The sequence below is a fragment of the Siphateles boraxobius genome, unplaced genomic scaffold, assembly GCF_051911475.1.
Source record: "Siphateles boraxobius isolate OS27281-9 unplaced genomic scaffold, OSU_SipBor_1 222, whole genome shotgun sequence".
In the NCBI taxonomy this organism is placed as follows: Eukaryota; Metazoa; Chordata; class Actinopteri; order Cypriniformes; family Leuciscidae; genus Siphateles; species Siphateles boraxobius.
The window spans coordinates 512,035-534,042 of record NW_027508836.1 but is presented as its reverse complement, the minus strand read 5'-3'; the positions used below and the strand labels follow the sequence as shown (position 1 = coordinate 534,042).

The following is a 22,008-nucleotide window of genomic DNA, read 5'->3' as shown; positions in this document are numbered from 1 at the left end:
GAGGCGCATCAAGAGACACCAGTGGACGGCTGGTACCCCCCTGGTGTCTGGTTTCCCCTGCTCCATCTGCGGTCGAGTGTGCGGCTCAAGGATCGGACTCAACGCCCACGAGAAGTGGCACCAGCGGCAAGGTCGCTAAAATAGGTCGCTTTTTTTACGACCCCTTAGCCTGCTCGAATCATGCCCTCAATTATTTTGTGTGTGTTCACATTCCAAATGCCATAAAAGTCACATATTTTGGTACCATTCCGATGAAGCTGTAGGCTAATTTTTAATAATTCAAAACAGAAAATTTTCCGGTCAGAAGATCTAGTCGAGGAAATATTGTTTTTCGGTTCACTATTTGCATCATGTTCTTTAAATGCTGGAGTTATTACATTTTCATATAAAAACTACAAAAGAAAAAACATTTAACTTGGAAATATTAATAACTAACTTTTGCCAAAAGTCATATTTATCCTTTTTTATTTTGCAAAGGTAAAATTATACTAAATATATGAATGTCAATTAAATAAACAATGAACATCACTTAATGTACAATTTAATGTAAAATTGGCAATGAAGTAGCCTAGATCAATAAGATGAGTTGAGTCTATATAGTAAAGTGATCCATTTATTGTAGTGTTTAAATGGGACCAGCAATATTTCAGGGTTTCAATCACTGAACAAACATGTTTACATCATTGTGCTTGTGAGTGACTTTTAAAGTTATTCTGGATCTGTTCATGTCACTGATTATGAGGCCTGAGGTGAGAAAGCATTCATTAAATAAAGCCCAATGATTAGTTGAAATCAATCCTTTAATGAAATATTAAATTCAGATGTGAAGTTACAATGGCGAAATGCAGCTACTCAATATGATATGGAAGAAGAGGATTTTGAAAGTCTGATGCTCGAATCAGACGTTCGTGGCTACTTTTACGAGCCGCAATATAGCGAAGAGCAGCTGAGGCTGATGGAGGAACAATTATCATGCAATAATTCACCATTTCAAATGAAATGAATTTCAAGCTCTGGTGGCAGCTATCCTTGTGTGATTTCTCGGATAGGCGGATACCTCATAGGCGCTGTTCTGGATTAGTGGGAGTGGCTTGCGGACCTTTGCAATGTGGTGCATTGTGGGAGTTGTTGTCTTTCATACAAATGCGCCCTAAAGTTATTTTCTGTCTTTCCTCAAGAGGGCACCAAATTCAAAATTTATTTTACATTTCGACAACATATATGACCCACTTTCAATAAAGATTAATGTTGAAATGGGTGAAATAATTATTTGAAGCCAGTTAGACTTACACTTAATTCACCCTGATACTCCTGAAGTGTAGATGGAGATGTGAGATTAGAAGAGAACCCAAACACACCCTTTAGGACGGGTAAATCACTATACTCTACTGTTATTGCTGTACTAGAATTGTACCAACGGGAGAAAATCTCTCTTTTGCTATTGAACCCATGCCATGATAAAATATATCCTCTTTGTGTATCTCTTACATCAAAATCACTGTGACTTGGCTGAGTCAAGTATATGTCTACAGCAGCCAAGAGGGTGCTCAGGGGAACCAGTTCAACTTTACCAAGAGCAGTGTGGTTTATTGCAATTTCAGTATAATTGTAATAGATATATGTATAGTTTGAATTGATTTCTAGCAAAGAATAAATACGGTCAAGATCTCCCTCCCAGGTCAGCTGGTCACTAATGTCAAACCCAAACGTGGAATATTTAAAATCAAAGTAACCATTTCCAGTAGTCTTCAGATTGGATTTCAGACCATCAGCGTTCACATAGATGTTAGCTTGATTATCCATTTTCCCCTTAAGTTTGATATCATCAGGCAATGTAGCATCTGTGGTTATTTGGGTTGCAGACTCAATAGAGATAAAGGAAAGAGTTGCATCCAGCTTCAAGGTATTCTCAGCATCTCCATGTCCAGCAGCCTCTGAATCTGGACGATCAAAAGTGTACTTGATCTTTAAGTTTGATGCTGCCTTTGGGTGGGCCTTGGTGTCCGCAGAAAGTTGATGAGTAGCATCAATAGTGAACCTTGTCAGATTAATCTTAGCAAATGTGTCCACAGACAATACAGCCTCATAGATTTCTTGCAGAGTCAAGGTACTCTCGTGATTACCGCCAATGTGGGCATTCTCCAAAGACAAAGAAGAGGCCAATTTCAATCCACTTTTTGTGGTCAGGCTAGTGGTTCCATCAAGCTTGGCCTTCAATCCCTGAAACACGGATGCAGTTGTGGCACTAATACGCATCCAGTAATCCTTCGGATAAATACCTGCATTAGCATTGAAGTTGAGAATAGAGGACTTGAAAGACACGTCAGAGACCAGGTTACCCAATGAAGGAACAATCAGACCCAAATCAATAATAGGAGCAAACCAACTCTTCTGGTAGACAAGTTTGGCTCTTAGATCAACAGGCTGGTTGTTTGTGGTAAAGTCACGCCATAGGCCAGTATTATCATTCAAGTTCCGCTCTCTGATTGATGGAATCTTGAAAATGGCTGGCACAAACATTTCTGCAGCATTTAAGTACCCAAAGCTGGCCAAACTATTCACAACAGCGTAAATACCCATCTCAGCTTTATTATTGCTGGCTGTGAAGTTATGGCTGTAGTTGTAATTGTTTAAGTAGGCGACTACCACACTGCTGATTTCTTGCATGTCAGAGTTGAAGGTAACAGCGTAGTCTTTCTGGACATCAACATCGGCTGAAAAACACTCGAAGAGGTTGATCTTAGCAATACCCCTGTTCTGAAAGTCAATAGCAACCTTACTAGGACAAGTTATGATGTTGGCGGCATTAGAGAGGACACCACTGACAGCTCCGACAACCGATGTGACATGGGATGCCTTGATTTCCACCATCATATCGCCCAAGCGAGCCTTCCCAGAAGTAACCAGAAAACTGTTCTTGATAAACGGAGACTCAGTATCAACACTAGCATTGAATTCAAGGTGGCTTAGAGCAACAGCATCAGCATTCACTTTCATCTTCATCTTGATCTGCAAAGCATCACTATCAGTGTGGCCAGTAAAAGACAGCTTGGCGGCGCCAAGGCCCATGTTCAAATGCAGGTCACTCTCATGGGTACCTTCCTCAGAGAAGTCTTAAAGGGCAAATCTGCCAGTTCCTTCATTTTTAACTGTCAGTGTGAATGCAGCATCCTCCTGGCAAGCTATAGCCTTCTGAATCAGCATGACTTCACCAGACAGTGAGTGCGAGGGGATGTTCACCTGGTTCTTGTATGAAGTTTCAAGAAAGAAAGTATTGTTAGAGGCAGATCCATTCAGAGTCAACCATGCATGTTGGTCTAAAGTCAATTCAATGTGTGTTAACTTGAAAGTTTCAGACACCATTACAGGACTCGTCTCGGGGATCGATATCTGTGCTGTAGATTCTAGATCGTAACTCAGAATGTTGAGGTTTGCAGAGGTTCCTTTAGAGTTAAAGCAAGCTGTGAAAAAAGGGTATCTCTTTTGAGCCGTTCTTGAACTCTGCAGAGGTTCTGGCGTTGTAGAGAGCGCTGCTGATTATGAATTCACCATACAGTTTTCCAAAAGATGGCACTAGAAGAGATGTCGAAATTGCAGGAATCTGACTGTCAAGCTTGTTCACAGCACTGGCAGGATGGAAGATTTCATTCAGCTTTGTGTAACCTTGGGTCTTGATCAAGCTAAGAATGTTTTGTACATCCTCAATGATGGAAAATATCAAAACCTTGATGTGCTTTGGTAGGGTTTCAACAACTTAGTCAATATGCATACCCATTACAATCAATTCGCCCAAAATATCCAAAGCCTCACTGAAACGGTTGAACATATCACTCGCTAATTTGTCCAATGCACTGATCAGACATTTCAGCTTTAATGTATTCTCTTGGTATAGAGTTTTCAAGGCATGTTTCAGCTGCACAGCTCTTCTCTCAAAGTTCAAATTGGACACAAAGTCACTTACATGATGAGGTATGTCCTGAATTTTGGAAGCAATCCCCTCTCGGTTGATGTATTTCCTCATGGTCTCGCCCATGCTCACGAGTGTTATTCTGATGTTGTCAGGGACTTGAGAAAGACTTTCAATGAAAGGCAAGCTAATTGATTGTGTATCGGTGCTTTTGTCATACTTTAGGAAGCCAGAGACTGCAAAGTCCTGATAAGAAGTGCTGACAGTGTTGAACAGATTGGTGTGCACTTTTCCAGACCCTTCCAGCCCAAGCCGGCCTGGACTGTTGTAAGCGCTGATTTTCTGTTCAATGGCATAGTCGTTCACTTCAGCCTTAATTTTCACTTTAATCCTTTGTTCAGAGGGGATAAGCAAAGTGTCAGACATGCTTTCAAATTGTGATTTAATGTTGACATTGATGACGTAGTCTAGGTTAAGGTGGGTTGAGATCTTGCATTCATGAGAGTGAGCTATGGATTGTGGTTCTGCTTGTAGAAAGACTTTTGCAATAAAATCATGACTTGCATCTCCATGCAAGAAGTATGTGTCATCCTTACCATTAACACTGGCATCAAAATTGAACCGGAATGGAATAGTTGTACCATCAGTGTTGGTGTCAAAATCAAATGATTTTGAGTTGAAACGTATATGATTTTTGATTTTACAGGAAAGTCCAGCAATCTCTAGTTCAGTGTTGTGGTTAATGCGACTTCCCATGATTTCTCCAATGGTTTTGCACTGAGCAGTGGCAGTTTTGTTTTTGTAGGTGATCTCGAAGGTGTGCTTAAGCTCCTGGAGACTCAGGAGGCTTTGCAGTGAGGTTGTGCCATTGGTTCTCAGGCCATCTTTATTGAGTTTCAAAATGGCTTTGTGGACAGCTTGGTGTCCTGTGAGTTTAAAAGAGGCGTCACTGTGAATAGCTAGACCACTGATGTCCAGTGCTCCTGTGACCAGGGAATGGATACGTTCTTCAATGCTATAAGTTGAGGTCTCTATCTTAATGCTAACTGCTTCAACACCAGCTCTGGTCTCAACCATGTTTTGGATCTTCAGGCCAAGAACCTGTGCTTTTGTATGAGAATTTAGATCAAGCTGGGATTCCTTGAAGGTTATTTTAGCAATGTTTAGCAATGTTAGAAGGTTGTCAAATGCTGTGTTGTTGGACAGAATCATCAGCTCTCCATTGGCAAAGGCTACAGCAAAGGAGTTCTGAGCCTGAAGAAGTTTTGAATCTATTTTCAGTTAAGAATTCATCTTTGCCTCTTGTCTGAAAGGGAGGACTGAGACTGATTGCAAAAGGTTTCCTGAACCATGGACTGAACCAGCCTTGAAGAATCCTTCCAGGTTTCCATCTCCAGAGATCTCCTCGGCATCAACGCCAAACTGTCCATTGTGCTCCAGCGAAATTTGCACTCCAACGTGGCTAATTACTTCAAGCTTGCTTTTGGATTTCACACTGAGTTTTTCAGCAAATTCCACTTCCCCCTCAACACCAATCGTGGCATTGATAATCTTGTGGCAAAGCACAGCCTTTACGTTAGCCTTGAGAGAATCGCCAGGTTTGGTCTCAACTAGAGCAGATCCTGTGAAATAAATCAATCAAATAGCAACCATCCAAAACAAGTGCATGCATACAGTGCATGTGGTACTTCAATTATAGGTTTACCTTCAACCTTTATGGAGAGGAGGTCAACAGGACTTGTGCTGGTGACTTCAAACTTAGCAGAATAACTTTCAGCAGGATCTCTGGCTGCAGACACAGCAGCTTCTAAGTTGTAGAAGTTGCTGTTTAGTTTTCCGGACAACTCTACCAATCCGAGAGTCGGCACAGACAGCGACACACTCCCAGGAATGAAGAGCTCTGGAAGGTTAACGCTAGCAGATTCAAATTCCAGGCCGAGATGAGGTACAATCAGGTTTGGTGTGGAGAGGGTTGTGGGAAAGTTCAGATCCTTAGTGGATTTTCCACCCAAGGGCAAGGGAAGAGTGATGGTATAGTAATGCTGGCCAAAGTGATATTTAACAGCAGCCTCTCTGTTTAAAAAGCATGTGTTAATTTTAACTGGTAACTGTGAATTGAATTGAAATACTGGTGAATATGGTGACATTAACTTACGCATTCAGGAACAATCTTTCAGGAAGAGTGATCACAGGCACGGTGTGAACTCCCAAATTCTGGACATGTGTAAAAAAAAAAAAAAAAGAACATTTTAAATGAAAATTAAGTCATAATATACTCACCCTGCTGTTGTTCTAATGCAGTATGCCGTTCTTTCTTTTTTAGACCACAAAAAAAAGAATAAAAAAAGTCCTGCTCTCGCTTGTCCATATAATGGCAGACAATAGAAAACTTTCATAGAAAGACACAAAAGTATCAAAGAATGATCCGATGCATCACATGTCTTATATTCCAAGTGTTCTGGGGTTTTACGATAGAGCTTGGTGGAAAAGAAACCGTAATTTAATGTATTATTTAACGAAAATCCTTACCTTGGCCGCTTATCTTCTGTGCTCAACTGCATGCATTCATGAGACTCTTATTAGCGACGCAGTTCACTCCGACACACAGGTTGTGAGAAATCAAGCGACATGAAATACAATCCATGTAGCCTACTTTTTTGTGTTTGTCGTAACAAAAAATTATCTCGTTCACCTCTATCATCAGACAAACTGAGTTCCAATTGAGGGTATATTTGATTCAGTAAAGAAAGTTCTTGGATACTTTTTGTGATTTATAGGTGTTGTATTTCATAATGGGTTCTAATTCATTTTGATTTCTCACAACATGTGTTTCTCTGGGTGAGTCGGAGTGAACTGCTTCGCTAATAAGAGTCTCATGAATGCAGTCGAGCACAGAAGACCAGCGGCCAAGGTCAGGATTTTTGTTAAATCAAACATAAAATTTTGGTTTGTTTTTCACCAAACCCTATCGTAAACCCCCAGAACACTTTGAGTATGTGACGTGTCACAAGGGATCATTCTGTGATGCTTTTGCATCTTTTTTAAAAAGCTTGATGCTGGTCGCTATTCACTGCCATAATTTGGACAAGAGCAAGCACTTCATTTTTAAAACTTAAAATGTTCTCCTTTTGTGGTCCGAAAAAGGAAGAAGGGTATACTCCATTAATAGAACAACATCAGGGTGAGTAAATGACTTAATTTTAGTCCATTTTTAGGTGAACAATCACTTTAAGTTTAATAAGCATTTATTTATTTGGGTGTTTTCAAATGCTGATGAAAAAAAATTGAGGGAAGTTCTTACCGCAACTGCCTTTGCCAGAACATCGCGGACCTTCAACTCATTCAGGCCAATCTGGCGATCAAGAAGGCTTTTGACTGTAGCATTGATGTTGGGAATGATTCTTTGAATCTCAGATCTGACATCAGACTTCAATTCAGCCTCAATCTTTTCATTCTCTGAGAATAGATATTTTGAGAGAGATAATTCACTAGAATTATACTGTCATGGTCTTACATTTCCTTATTTGAATGGCAAACTGAAATTTGAAATTTAAACTGCACAATTATTTCGCATATCTAAATTTGACCATATAACCACAATCAGACAATTCATCAATAATCACGACAGGCCTTTTTTACTGGACATGTACCATATTTCAGGATGAGTGTTTGAACAGAAGTCGTCTCTGGGAGTTTTAAGTCACTCTCAATTTCCAAAGTCAACTTCTCAACATGCTTCAGTTTTGCAGAAACTTTAGAATCAAGCTGAAGAGTATCGATAAGCAATTCTGCAGAGATGCTGTACTTCTGTCTGTTTAATATCATTACATTTCTGGCCTCATAGGATGTTCCTGTTAGTAAGCAAAAGACAAATGATGGTTATTTTAAACATTGGTGTTTTCTCTTTTTTTCCAGTTAGGTATTTTGTTAAGCCGTCTCCAACCTTCAGCCATCAGGCTAAACATGACTTTGTCTGCCTCATCCTCGTATGCGTAGCTGATGGTGGCAATATACTCTGTGACCTTTTCAGATGGATCGAGCTCAACAGCAAATCTAAACACATTCATAGTGTGGATGAAATGTTTGAGAAAAAGGAATATTTCGATATCAGTATATAGATGATTTTCACTTACTTGCTGTCACCAGTGAGAGGAAAGTAAGGGGCAGCATCGTTTGACATTGCATCAGGATACTTCAGGACTGTACAGTACTTCAGTCCAGGGAAAAAAGCAGTGCATTTATTCATATTAATATACTCGCCCTTGGCAGGAATGGGCTTAGCCTTGGTAGAGAATTGCTATAGATGGGGGAAAATAACAGCATTTAATGTATGAAAAATAATTTGACTTGTTTCTAGGGCTGTACGATTAATCATATTTTCATTGTGATCACAATTTTTACTTGTCTATTAATTAAGCATAAACGCAGTGACATTGGCCTGCTGTTTATTCATCCTAAAAAATAATTATTTCCATTATATTGCATTAGTAACAAGCCTCCACATTCCACAAGCTTTCCTGCTTGCGGATACCAGATGTCAAGAGTTTAAATCCTTAAACTCTTTTGTTTTGGGTAAAAAAAAAAACAGAAAGAGTTGGGTTGGGGGAAAAAACGATTGGAAAGCATTGGGGGAAAAAACGCTTGGGCTTGAAAATTACGCAATTCTTTTGGGTCTTTACCTTGACTTAATCGCTGGACTAACATAAATACATGTATTGATACTCAAGCATGCCCAAGTTCTTTTGAAGTCTAAAGTAACGTGTTGCCCATTTTTGTAGTGACATTTGATCATGGAAAGTGTCTGGAACAAAATTAATATCAAACTGCATTACACATAACTTGTGATGAAGGACAGGACCTTTTTCTGGGTGGTCCCAGTAGTGTTTATTTAACAGTAGACTGGTACTTTCCTAATCTGGTGAAACCCACATTGGTTGTTAACTGAGAGCATTGCATATGTGGCCATCCAAGATCAGCCCTTATGAGTTCATGAAGAGAACTCTAATAATTTAATTCAAGCACAGTTTAGAGAATGAATGCTTTGGTAGTGAAACCAAGTTTTATTTGTATGACCATTTCTTACCCACCAGAGACAACGGTGATGAACGCAGGCAAAATCATTTTGTATGTTTTGGTGAAGAGAGACTTTAACGGATCCTGTTCTTTTCTGACAAGACTCAAATTACAATAAATGTGCATGTTTAAATTAATTTGAGGTAAATTATTGCCTCAATTTCAGGTCTAGTCTGCAGCCTGCTACATAAAATATTGAGCTATACTGAATGATCTTGCAGTGTGTGCAGGATATTAAAAGCCTTTATTATATAACTTTCTCTTTATAATGATTAACATTTTTGGAATAAACCAGCTATTGCTGATAAAGGCTTCCATATCATTGCAACATTATCCTGCATATCAAACACTTGAGTCAGTCTGAATACACGTCTGTTGCCATGAGAAATCCAAGATATGTTTTTAAAAAAAACAATACAGAATAGCCAAAACATCCACTATTATATTCACATAATGAAGCATAAAACAAAGGCTGAATTCGGAACGGCAGAAATAGGACTAGTAAACTATTCTGAATTCAGCTCAATATGTTCATTCAATATATGTTCAAAATGGGTGGGAAAAAAAGGAAAATTGAATCTTAAGAACAAATGAAAAGCCCCATTTGCATAAACTCCCACTCATACAAGTCTGGATAATCATGACTGTTAATGAAGAGGGAGTGATTATCATTAATTAGCCAAAGTCTGTAGAGTACAAAAAGACCAAAGGGCAGCATCTCAGCAGTGTGACTAGCTGTTGAACAATGGCAAGAAGTTGGTGTGCTGTTCAGTCTCTGGCACTTTGTGTTTGGTTCTGTGCTTTCTGTCATGCTCTTCCGAAGTGGAGTGATCTGCCCCAGAGTCCTCAAGCTCTGACGTTCCAGCAAACTGACCAGTGGTTTCAAAAGCCAGTTCAACAGCAAGCTAGTCAACAGTTTCCTCAGCCGGTTCAACAGCAAGCTAGTCAGTGGTTTCCTCAGCAGGTTCAAAAGCCAGTTCAACAGCAAGCTAGCCAACAGTTTCCTCAGCTGGTACAAAAGCCAGTTCAACAGCAAGCTAGCCAACAGTTTCCTCAGCTGGTACAAAAGCCAGTTCAACAGCAAGCTAGTCAACAGTTTCCTCAGCAGTTTCAACCGTCAGCTCAACAACAAGCTAGCCAACAGTTTCAACAGTCAGTTCAACAGCAAGCTAGTCAACAGTTTCCTCAGCAGTTTCAACCGTCAGTTCAACAGCAAGCTAGTCAACAGTCTCCTCAGCAGTTTCAACCGTCAGTTCAACAAGCAAGTCAACAGTTTCAACAGTCAGTTCAACAACAAGCTAGTCAACAGTTTCCTCAGCAGGTTCAACAGCAAGCTAGTCAGCAATTTCAACTTAAGCAGCCAGTGGCACAGGCAGAGCCTTTTGACAAATGTACTGTAGCTGATTATGAGCAGATCCAATGTGGACCACCTGGTATCAGTGGTGCTGAGTGTGCTGCTATCAACTGCTGCTTTAATGGCCAGCAGTGTTATTATGGGAAGGCAGGTAAGAGTGTAGTCAATGTAGAGGCATTCATGTTAAACTGATCCTCCACAATAACCTGCTCTTGTAACTCTTTCCAGTGACTGTCCAGTGTATAAGAGATGGGCAGTTTGTGGTAGTGGTGGCTAGAGATGTTACGCTGCCTCGATTGAGCCTGGATTCAGTCCGTCTCCTGGGTGGAAATGATCCAGCTTGCAGTCCTGTGGGATCCACACCTTTCTTTGCTATATACCAGTTCCCTGTCACTGCGTGTGGCACAAGCATGATGGCGAGTAGCTGCTTGTGGTTTTATTCTGCTTGGCTTAGAATGGATTGGATGCCAACAGTGTTACTATTTGCAGGAGGACAGTGGATATGTGGTGTATGAAAACAGAATGACCTCCTCATATGAAGTGGGTATCGGACCACTTGGTTCCATCACAAGGGACAGCCATTTTGAGTAAGTGATGTATGCTTTATCGTAAATGTGAATCATTGACAAATGCTACAAGCTCACTGTTTGTTGTCCAGGCTTCTCTTCCAGTGTAGGTACTCTGGTACATCTGTGGAAGCTCTGGTTGTGGAGGTCAACACTGTTCCTCCACCTCCACCAGTAGCTGCTCCTGGACCCCTCAGGGTGGCGCTTAGACTGGCAAATGGTCAATGTGTCACCAAAGGCTGTGCAGAAGGTAAGTGTTTGTCCCGAGTATGCCTAAAGCCTTTCTAAAACCAGTTTCTAGTTAAACACTGCGTTCTTCCTCAGGGGACGAGGCATACACGTCCTACTACAGTGATGCTGATTATCCAGTTACAAAAGTCCTGCGGGAGCCTGTGTATGTTGAGGTGCACATTTTGGAGAGGACCGACCCCAACATTGTCCTGATGCTGGGACATTGCTGGGCCACATCAACCCCCAGTCCACTCAGTCTACCCCAATGGGATCTTCTGGTTGATGGGTGAGTAAGGCCAGTCTTTATCCATCTAGTGTGCTGGAAGGCATTTCTGACTGCCTCTTTGCCTTTCAGATGCCCTTACCAGGATGATCGTTACCTGACCACATTGGTTCCAGTGTCTGGATCATCTGGTCTTCAGTTCCCGACCCACTACAAGCGCTTTGTTGTGAAGATGTTCACATTTGTAGATCCAGCATCACTGGCTCCTCTGCAGGAAACCGTATGCTCTGCAGCCTTACCTCAACCCTTAATATTAGTGCTTTTTACAGTGAATTCTATGGCTTAACCCTTTGCCCCTGTGTTAGATCTTCATCCACTGTAGTACAGCGGTGTGCCATCCCTCCTCTGGCTCCTGTGAGCAAGGCTGCAGTCGGAAAAGTGAGTGCTTGCTGTATTCTGACTTCAGGAACTGTGAATTTCTTATTTAAATGCTAATGCTTCTACCACTTCTACAGGAAGGGACACTCCCATCAAAACTGTCTCTAGTGGGCAAACTGTGGTGTCTAGTGGAGAAGTTAAACTGGTCATGTGAATTTAATTTAATAAATTTCATGAAACCCAACAGTCTCTCTGGTATTGATTTTCAACTGGAGTTGGATCTTTCATGGCTGTTCTCAGTTTTATTTATTGGGCCACACTATTAAAATCAAGTTAAAATGTTCCTTTAGCATGGTTGTTCATTCTGACTGGGGTGTTTGACTTGAACTGAACAAGCCAAGTTTATGCCCTAGCCACTTTACTGTACTCGTCAAGCTATAGTTGTTAACCTGGGCCCCTATGCTTCTGTATAGCTCAGTATTTTGTTGCAGGGTGCAGACTTGTTTTTTTTCAACCATTTATTTCTGCTAAGGAATAAAATGTATAAAGGTAAGGACTTTTCTTAGTATCACAATTCTTTTCTTGCAATTGAGTTTACATCTCACAATTTTGACATCATAATCAACTTGACTCTCTTGGTCAAATGAAAGTGTATTAATTCTGATGAACTGTAAAAAATTCAAATGAGAATAATCATGATTATCAGTTTAACCATTATTGCAGAGCCCTACTCCTATGTGAAGGGCTTTTAAATCCTTTATGCATTGATAATCCAGTTTCACTTACGTGATGCTGATGAGCTCAATTGGCCCACGAGGAGCTGGAATGGAGAGCCTGAGCTTGCTGTCAGTCACAGAGAGCTTCACTCTAACACTGCTCTCATGATAGATGTTCGTGTGCATCTCCAGACCAGAGTGAACATAGTCGGGGAAGTGAGTCCCAATCTCAGTCACAAACTCAATGCCAGCAGACAGGGTCAAAGCTAATTCCTTCTGTGTAGTAGTCAATTCATGTTAGTATACTACCAGTCAAAAGTTTGTATTAAGATTGTTTTAGTATTTATTTGAATTAAAAAAAAAGTAAAATATTATTACAATGTAAAACAGCTGTTTTCTATGTGAATATACTATAGTAAACTTTAATAAGGGGCCAAGCGCCTATAGTTTTTCTTTTTCTTATTCCTCCCGAATGGGAGTCTATGGCAGCCCAACTAACGGAACAAATTAAAATTATGGAGTTTGGCAACACTTGTAGGGATGGTAAAGAATAGTTATTGGACCAATTTACGAGTCTTTAGGACCAACTCTATAGCGCCACCACCAGTTTTGAAATGGTTATAACTTTTGAACCTTTTGTTCTAGAAAAATGAAACTTAGTACACTGGATTTCTCTCATTATGCAGATCACATTCAATATCTTACATTAAGACTCTGCCCATTACAGTAGTGGCCATTTTGAAAAGTACAGTATTCTGTTTTTTTAACTACTCCTTTAAATTTTGATCAATTCTTACGAAAATTGGTTCAGATGTGATCTTCAGAGATGGGATGCATTACATTTGTATCTAGCAGGCTCTAAAAAAACTTGACACAATCTATCATTCAGCCATCCGTTTTGCCATTAATGCACCCTTTCACACTCATCACTGTGACCTGTATAAACTGGTGGGTTGGCCCTCCCTTTATACCCGGCGGCTCCATCATTGGTTTCTCCTCATATACAAGACAATTCTGGGCAAGGCACGTCTCTATTTGTCATCCCTACTTCATGCCGCTCATAACACCTATCACACAAGAGCAAGTAATTTGATTAAATTCAGTATCCCCTCTACTTCTACTACCTTTGGACGTAATGCCTTCCGCTTTGCATCAGTACATGACTGGAACATACTACAAAATACCCTGAAACTTACATCTCTGATCCCAATCTCCACCTTTAAGCAAAACCTAGAAAATTACATAGTTGACTCTTGTTCCTGCTGACAATCATGAACCATATTTATACACACATATTTAAGCACTCTATTCCTTTTCTTTTTCCCCTTCGTTGTCTATCTTTTTTTAATTTAGTTGCTTGTTTATGTGTTATGTGTTTGACTATGTACAGCTGTACAGTATGTTCTTATTTATTCCTGTAGCCTCTTGGCCAGGTCATGTTTGTAAATGAGAAGTGGTTCTCAAACAGTTTACCTGGATAAATAAAGGTTAAATAAAAAATAAATAAAAGCAGGCAGAGTAAATTTGAATATCTTACCTAGATTCTAATACTTATTTTAGTCCCTTCCAGTTTTTATCCCAAAAACATTTTTTTTCTTTTTTGTAAATAAACCCATACTATCATTCTTGTGGGGGGGAAGGAACCCTAGAATTCGTAAGGAGCTCCTCGAAAGGCAAAGGCCCCAGGGAGGCTTAGTTCTTCCTAATCTTATGGGCTACTACTGGGCTGCAAATCTTCAAAAAATTATTTGTTGGAATACTTCCGCTGATGTTGATTGGTGTAAGGTGGAGGCAAATACTTGTATTTCTACATTGCTTCTGGTGTAAGGTGGAGGCAAATACTTGTATTTCTACATTGCTTTCTGCTCTAATAACAATGAAGCTACCATTCTCTCCCTCTAAATACTCTTCAAGCCCAGTAGTACGTTCTACGCTTAAAATATGGTCACAGTTTAGACAAAGGCATAAACTCAGCAACTCTTCTAAGCTAAGCCCTCTCCGTAAAAAATATTTGTTTCCTGCTGGTAAAATAGATCTCACATATGCACAATGGCAGAGGGTAGGCTTGGCCGGGTGTAGTGATTTTTACATAAACAACACCTTTGCCAGTTTTAATGACCTCTCAGAGAAATTCCAATTGTCACAGTCCAACCTAACGTTACTTTCAAATCTACTTTTCCTGACTTGCCACCTACTTCACTATTGGATAAAATTCTACTGTCTCCTACTTTTCATAAAGGTCAAATTGCAGCAATAAATAAGATGGTTATGTCCTCAAATGATGTTTTAATTGACAGAATAAGAGGTAAGTGGGTAAAGGACATAGGAAGTGAAATACCTGATGAAATTTGTGATGAGGCTTTTAATAGAGTAAATGGATCAACCTCTTGCGCACGCCTCAGCCTTATACAACTTAAAGACCTCCATCGTGCCTATTACACAAAATGCAGACTTTCAAAAATTTACCCAAATGTTGATGACTTGTGTGATTGATGCAAAGGTGACAAGGTAGACATTTTTCTTATGTTTTGGGCTTGTCAAAAGCTGAGTGACTATTGGACATTCATATTTAAAACATTAAAACCCAGTGTTGAAGTTGCTATTTTTGGAGTACCAGAACATGGATTGACAAATAAAGTAAAAAATGTTATTGCTTTTGCCACCTTATTAGTGAGAAGGAGAATATTATTGGAGTGGAAGTCAACAAACCTGCCTCAAGCCTAAATGTGGTTATGTGATCTAGTAACGTACTTAAAATTAGAGAAAATTAAATATTTAATGAAAGGATCGGTCGAAAATTTGTAGAAGAATTGGTTTTTACACATTTTGAGAAGATGAAGACTCTCCCACTTATTGATCAATGTTAAATATGACCACCAATTGTGGTTTTTGTTTTATAATTGTTTACGGACCACGAATATGTCCGAAATTTTTATTATTGGCTATGTATGTTTATGTTTTTTTTTATTTTAAATTTATTTTAAATTGAATTTAATTGTGATTACTATTACTACTGTTGTCTTTTCTTGTATGTAATGTATGGTTAATTATTTCGGGGGAAGGGATTATAATGGGGGGAAAGTTCTAACTTTAATTGTATGAAGCTTTCTGTTAATGCTTTGAAAAAGTTTATAAATAAATTATAGATAATAATAATAATAATAATTGGTTCAGATGATCTTTGGACTGAGCCGCACAGAAATGAATGAACAGATTTTTTTTTAATTCATTTTTGTTCAAAGTGATGATGTCAGAAACTTAAGGAGGTCAACCCAAAATTGGTTCTGAGGCTTTATCTTGGCTAAACTTTGATCAATCGAAACGAAAATTGGTACGCTTTATCAAGGGTATGTCCTGAAGGTACCCGAGAAGTTTGAACACAGTGTCACCTTGTGTTCCAGAGATACAAATTTTTTGCAAAAATGCTTGTAACTTTTAAAAACATTGTTTAAAATTTGATTTATGCCATTATGTGCCTTGGTTTTTGCCGATTCCGATTTTCCAACAAATGAAGCAAATGAAAAACTGTTGACAAATTTTGCTTAATTTTGTAAAAAATTGGCTCAGATGATCTTTGGACCAAGCCGCACAGAACAGAACGGATTTTTTATATTCACCACCGTTCCCAAGATATTCGTCTTCAAAGTTGACCTTGCTAATTGGTTAGCATGCTAACCAGATGCCATTCTTTCTAATGTGGCTCTTCAGCTATCAGGTTAACCTGTTAAAGTTACATTAGCATTAAACTAGCTTAGCATGCTAATCTGGTTAACATGCTAAGTAATGCTGTTGTGTCCTCAGTCTCACACCTCTCAAGGCTCTCCTCTGCAGTTCGACGAGTCAGCATCAACTGAGTAGCGCAAGTTGCTAAACCCCGTGCCATGAGCCCCGAACCTCTCAGGTTGTGGGTTTGAATCCTGTGCGGCATATGCCGTACTGTGGCCAGAAGTGGTGCAAAAGTTGCTTCTGTTTCAGACATGTTGTCTATCTGAGAAGGAACTCATAAAATATAACATGTGGTTCATTTATATATACATATATTTTGACTTGATTCTCACTTGAGTTGACCCTGACCCAGAGATTAAAGGCTCAAACTTTATCATTATAATTGTGAGTAATGTTGCGTCATTTCAATTCCTTTATTATCTGAGTAAGGGTTGTACTATTCTTTCTTCCTCTTTGATTAAAAATAAGTGTGTTTTGTTCATACTTATAGAATTTTGTATAAAAATTCTGTGTTCTGTTAATTTTGAGTTCATTTTCACCTGTACTTCTGAACCAGCTGTTTTTCCATGCATGTTCAATTTCAGCAGTTTTTTTTCTGCTCTGCATTGCGCTACAGCCACTTCTGAGAAAAATCGCTGCTTGCAGCTATATTTTATTCCTGTGATCAAAGCTACATTTTCAGCATCATTACTGCAGTCTTTAGTGTCATATAATCCTTCAGAAAACATTCTAATATGATGATTTGATGCTCAAGTAATATTTCTGATTATCATCAGTGTTCAGTCATATTTTTGTGGAAACCGTGAAAAACTACCATTTAAAAATTTTAAAAAGTAAGATTTTAAAAAGTGAAAATAAAACTATACTTTTATACAAATAGGCATTAAACTGCTCAAAAGTGACATTAAAAAAAACTTTATAATGTTACAAAAGATTCTATTTCAAATAAATGCTTTTCAAAATTGATGAAATCATAAATGTTGCTTGAGCATCAAATCATCATATTATAGTGATTTCTGAAGGATCATGTGACACTGAAGACTGGAGTAATGATGCTGAAAATTCAGCTTTAATCACAGGTATAAATTACATTGTACAAAATATTTACATAGACAACAGCTATTTAAACTTTTAATAATATTTCACAATTTTACTATATTTTTGATCAAATAAATGCAGTTTTCAAAAACATGAACACATCTTAGAGCATAATAGTAGAAATGCAAGATAATCTGTTGTTGACAATAACACGTGCACGACTGAAGTGTGTTGGACTCACCCTGCCTGGATTAAAGGTCAATCCTCCTTTGACTCCAGGAGTAAAGGTACCAGACAGAGCCACTCTCAGTGGAAAGCCAGCTCCGGTGGGCAGATAAAACTCATTATCCATGAAGATGTAGTGAAGGAAAAGCTCGTTGTCGACAGTTGAGAGCAGTCTTTTGAGGAACTATTTCAAAAATATAATGCTGATTAGTAATGCAAAGAAATTTCAGTGACTGAAAATTGTTGTTTTGGGCAAAGGGTTTTGGAGTATAGAAATCATTGACTCCAACAGTGACGTTTAATTAACGTTTCTCTAATGGCGTGTTCAGCGTCTGTTTTGTTCCACAACGTTGATAAACTACAACGGGTAAACATGTCAGCTGTGTGGACGCTAGTGCTGGATTAACAATGTCGATTTCTCATTTTTAATCTATACTGATCATTTTTTCATCAAATTTTTAATGTGAGTGTGTGGAGGTGGGGACTAATCTGCATATTCATGATTCCATACTAAATGGCACAAGGGTGTTGAGTTACATTGAAGCTATTTTTAAGGCACAAAGATATTATTTTCACGGGATTTTATTTTTTAAATATATAATTTTGATTATCAAAGATGAGTTTTAAAGGATAAAATAATTGACTTCACTTTAAATCTCAAGATCAATCTTTTGGTCAATGCTTTTCTCTGTTGATGCATGAAGAAAACTTTACTACGTATTTTTTGTAGAGCCTCCCAACCAATAAACAAAATAATCTTTGGGCTTTGATACTTTTGTTTAGAAACAAAGTCTCAGCTTTCAAATTTTGTCAATTTCATCACAAAATTCAAACAATAAATGTGGATTTGTGTGGTGACAGATCACTGAACTGCCTCTTTTCTACTAGTTACTAGCAAATAAACATCAGTGAAAATCAGAAAGAACAGAAAACCTTACTGAAATCAATCATGTCTCATGTAATCAGTGTGTCAACCACAGAAAGACATCAATAAAACAGTTTGAGAACAATGTCACGTAGTTACATTTACCTCAGAAAAGCCATTCAATTACCATAAACTTGATAGTCAGCTAGAAAAATTCCTTTTGATAAATATTTGCACTATATGACATATTCATTATATTTTTACTTATCCTGTTGTCTTCATTATGTAACGTATGTTTGAATAAATCTGTCACGAAAACAAGTTTTAGTACAGCCACCGTTTACTTATATTTCAACAACAAATTGGAGTAGAAACATAAATGTGTTATTAAAAAGTTGATATAACAACTGCATTGTTTGCATTACTAATTCTGATGACAGAATCCATGTGGTGACAGCTGTGGTTGGTAAAACTGTACTCACGTCAGTGGGGATCATCTTAAGGAGATTGTGAATCATCTTGCCATCTTTTGTATCAAGATACCCAAGTTCAGCTCCCAGAAGCTTGAGGTACACCATTGCTTCAGGAGCATCCTGGGCCTTTAAGTCCTCGATAAGCTTGTTGACATTATGACTGATTTCATTGACTATGTTTTGAGAAGCCTACAGCACACAGAAGAGATTGAGATTGGAATCCAGCTGTGAAGAAATACATCCATTTGCAACTTTCACTACATTTAATACCTGTCTCTTCTTCCTATCGTTTCCCATGAATGGCAGCATGTTGTCCAAGACCTCACTGAGTTCAACGGGCATCTTGTCGGTGGCATATAAGGTGGTCTTCATGATAGTATCTGGGAAGAATCTATTGTCACCAAAGATAGCCTCCACAATGGGCTCAAAGCCCTTTCCCTCCATGCCAATCTGAAAGCAAGAATCCAAGACATTAGGGCTGGTTGATTATGGCAAACAGAATTTGGCAAAAAAAAATTATTTCATAGGGCCATAATCAAGGAAATGTTGGAGTTTTATTGAACTCTGTACCTCAATCAAGTCCAAATCAAGCGCAAAAGCATTCAAGGTCATCTCCAGCATGACCTCCCTTGGAAGTTCTTTAGGAGATTCAAAGATCATGTTTCCCTCTAAAGATCCAAGTCTGAAGTACCGAGAGAGTTCGTTTGGTTCCATGAGCATTTCAATTTCATTGCCTTGAAAGGCCTCTCGAATCTTCAGTCTCAAGCTAGGGAGTAAACAAAACAAGATTACCTTTTCTTCTGAAAATTAGATTAGGTTCTTATTCTTCCTATAATTTTTTTACTTACTCCATTGTCTCTGGTGCGGTAGAGCTCAAGATGTTGCTGATATGAGAGGTGATGAAGCTCTTGACCTGAGGATTTTCCTCAACAAGGAGAGCCGCTGCCAGTTGAGCGAGTTCAGCAGGCGTGGGGTTCTTCATCAAGATGAGATACGCAGCTACACACTTCTGTACGGACGCGACTCTGTCCAGAACAGCATGCATGAGCACCTCTCGGCCCTGTAAAACCCATGAAATGAGTCTCATTAGCTGTTTCTACCCATCTATTTTTGGGATATTACTGGATGGAAACCCCAAGATGCAGATAAATTCTAAAAATGTTCATAAAAAAAGTATGCACTTATTGAGGTGGATTTTTTTTATCCAATAAGAAGACATACGCATAAACACTTACAGAATAAATTCCTCTATGCACAACAAAAAAACTCGACTTGGCTCAACAGAAGATGTGATTGGATAACTGGACTAACCAGCGGACCAATCACATCACAGCATCTCAGATGTTGGTTTGATCAGAAATGCCTAAGCCAAAGTCTGTCATCAGAATAATTTGGTTTAATTCCCTCCTTGAAGCATCTCACATGATTGCGTTCAGAAAACAACAGGAATCAGAACGCAAGATAACTTAATATCACCAAGAAATTTATGATGTACGGAAATAAAGAGTCATAAGTTTCTTACCCAATTGCAGCATTTTTATTACAGATATTTTGCAGCAATTTCCCAGGAAGTGACGATTTTGTTTTCTATCACACATTGGCAGTATAAGTTAAATCCACAATTTTGGATGAAAACATAGCTAATTACCGTTAATCAAGCTGTTCTGAGACGCTGTGAGCTGCACGCTTGTAAATGAACATAGTGCTTCCCTCTAAAACCGGTCTATCCTGTATTTTCTTCAAAATATATCATAATATACATCACAAAATATCGCAATGTCAGTATTTTCTAATATTGTGCGGCTTATTTTATACTGACTTCAAACTCAGCAAGAGTTGTGGGTGTAAGGAACTCAGCTTTTTGGAAATATTAATAATCAATAATATCTTGTTATTATTAATTATAAATATTTGGGTCAGTTAATTGGATTAACTTGATGTGGCTGAATTAATATTACAATCAATTAATCAGTTCTTCCAACAAACTCTTTTGATTATTAATTTATTCTAAGAAAAGGGTATCTTCCATGGCCACAGAAGAATAATTATTTCTTCGCCTGTACAGTACTTTGAGCCAGTAGCAAAAACCGTGATCGAAAAGTGACTTGTATTGCAAACAAAACAGAACCAAATACATATTATGTACAAGTTTTATTAACTAAATATAGATATTTATATGAATATAAATAAACTAAACAACATACACACATGAATACATAAATAGGTTAGTGATAGGATGAAATTGGAAACCGGAAGAGGGTCTATGAGAAGAACCATCAGAATTTCATTTTCACATTTCATTGAATTGAATACTTGCATTTGTAATGGGAACAATTCTTGAAGTTGTTGAAAATTGAAGTCGTTGATGGTTCCGGCAGTGTCAAGTGGAAGTTGGTTGAGCGAGCGTTCTCTTTCTCCAGGAACGCATGGCTGGTTTGGTCAAGGCCTGGGACTCTGTTGAGGCCACGCCGAGCACCCAGGAGAAGTGAGGAAGTCGGAAGGATGGGTGATTGGAGTCGTTGTTGGTTGGAGTCTTTGTTCCAAAACTCTTGAGATTGTCCTTGGTTCTTTGTGAGAGAGTCATCTCTCTCCTGCCTGAGCCCATATCTGGTTGGATCGAGGCCTGCTGGGCCCTGGGGCCCCCGTGGAGGGGGAGGGGGTTCCCCAGTATAACCAGAACAGTGTTGCGGCTGGATGAAAGAACTAAGAGAGGGAGGTCACATGTGGACTGTCTCTAATAAGGCCTGGAAAAGATCCTCCCCTAAGGGTTGAACTCGACCAATCAGAAAGGTGACATGTCTGAGAGGGAAAGTGGCTCTTAGTTGATTTACGGATCTTTGTCCCTAGCATGATTATACCTTCATTAATGCTCAGATAGCTATAACACATCCACACTGCATTCTAGAAGAAGGTGATGTACATCAAAGTGTGAGTCATTAAATGAGGATTAATTAGGTAGGAGGCATGATACAGATGAGGTTACATTGATCGTTAGTTGGTTGTATACCAGGATACATACCATAATATATACCTAATAGTACACGAGACAGTAAACCATTTACACTGTTTCTTTCACAGTTTTATGCATGTTCATTTATAGATCAGTTAGTCTATGATTAATGCAGCAAAGTCTGTTTTAAAGAGGGTTTCTGTTTCATAGTCTCTCTCTTGAGTATGTGGCCACATTCCTCGGAGGTCGTAAAATCTCCTTATCATACCCTGTAACATGACAC

General features: G+C 38.8%; 1 pseudogene; it reads right to left on the bottom strand.

Annotated features, from left to right (window-relative positions):
- Positions 1 to 1,266: 1,266 nt before the first annotated feature.
- LOC143747484 (apolipoprotein B-100-like) lies at positions 1,267 to 19,862 on the bottom strand (annotated as a pseudogene).
- Positions 19,863 to 22,008: the final 2,146 nt, after the last annotated feature.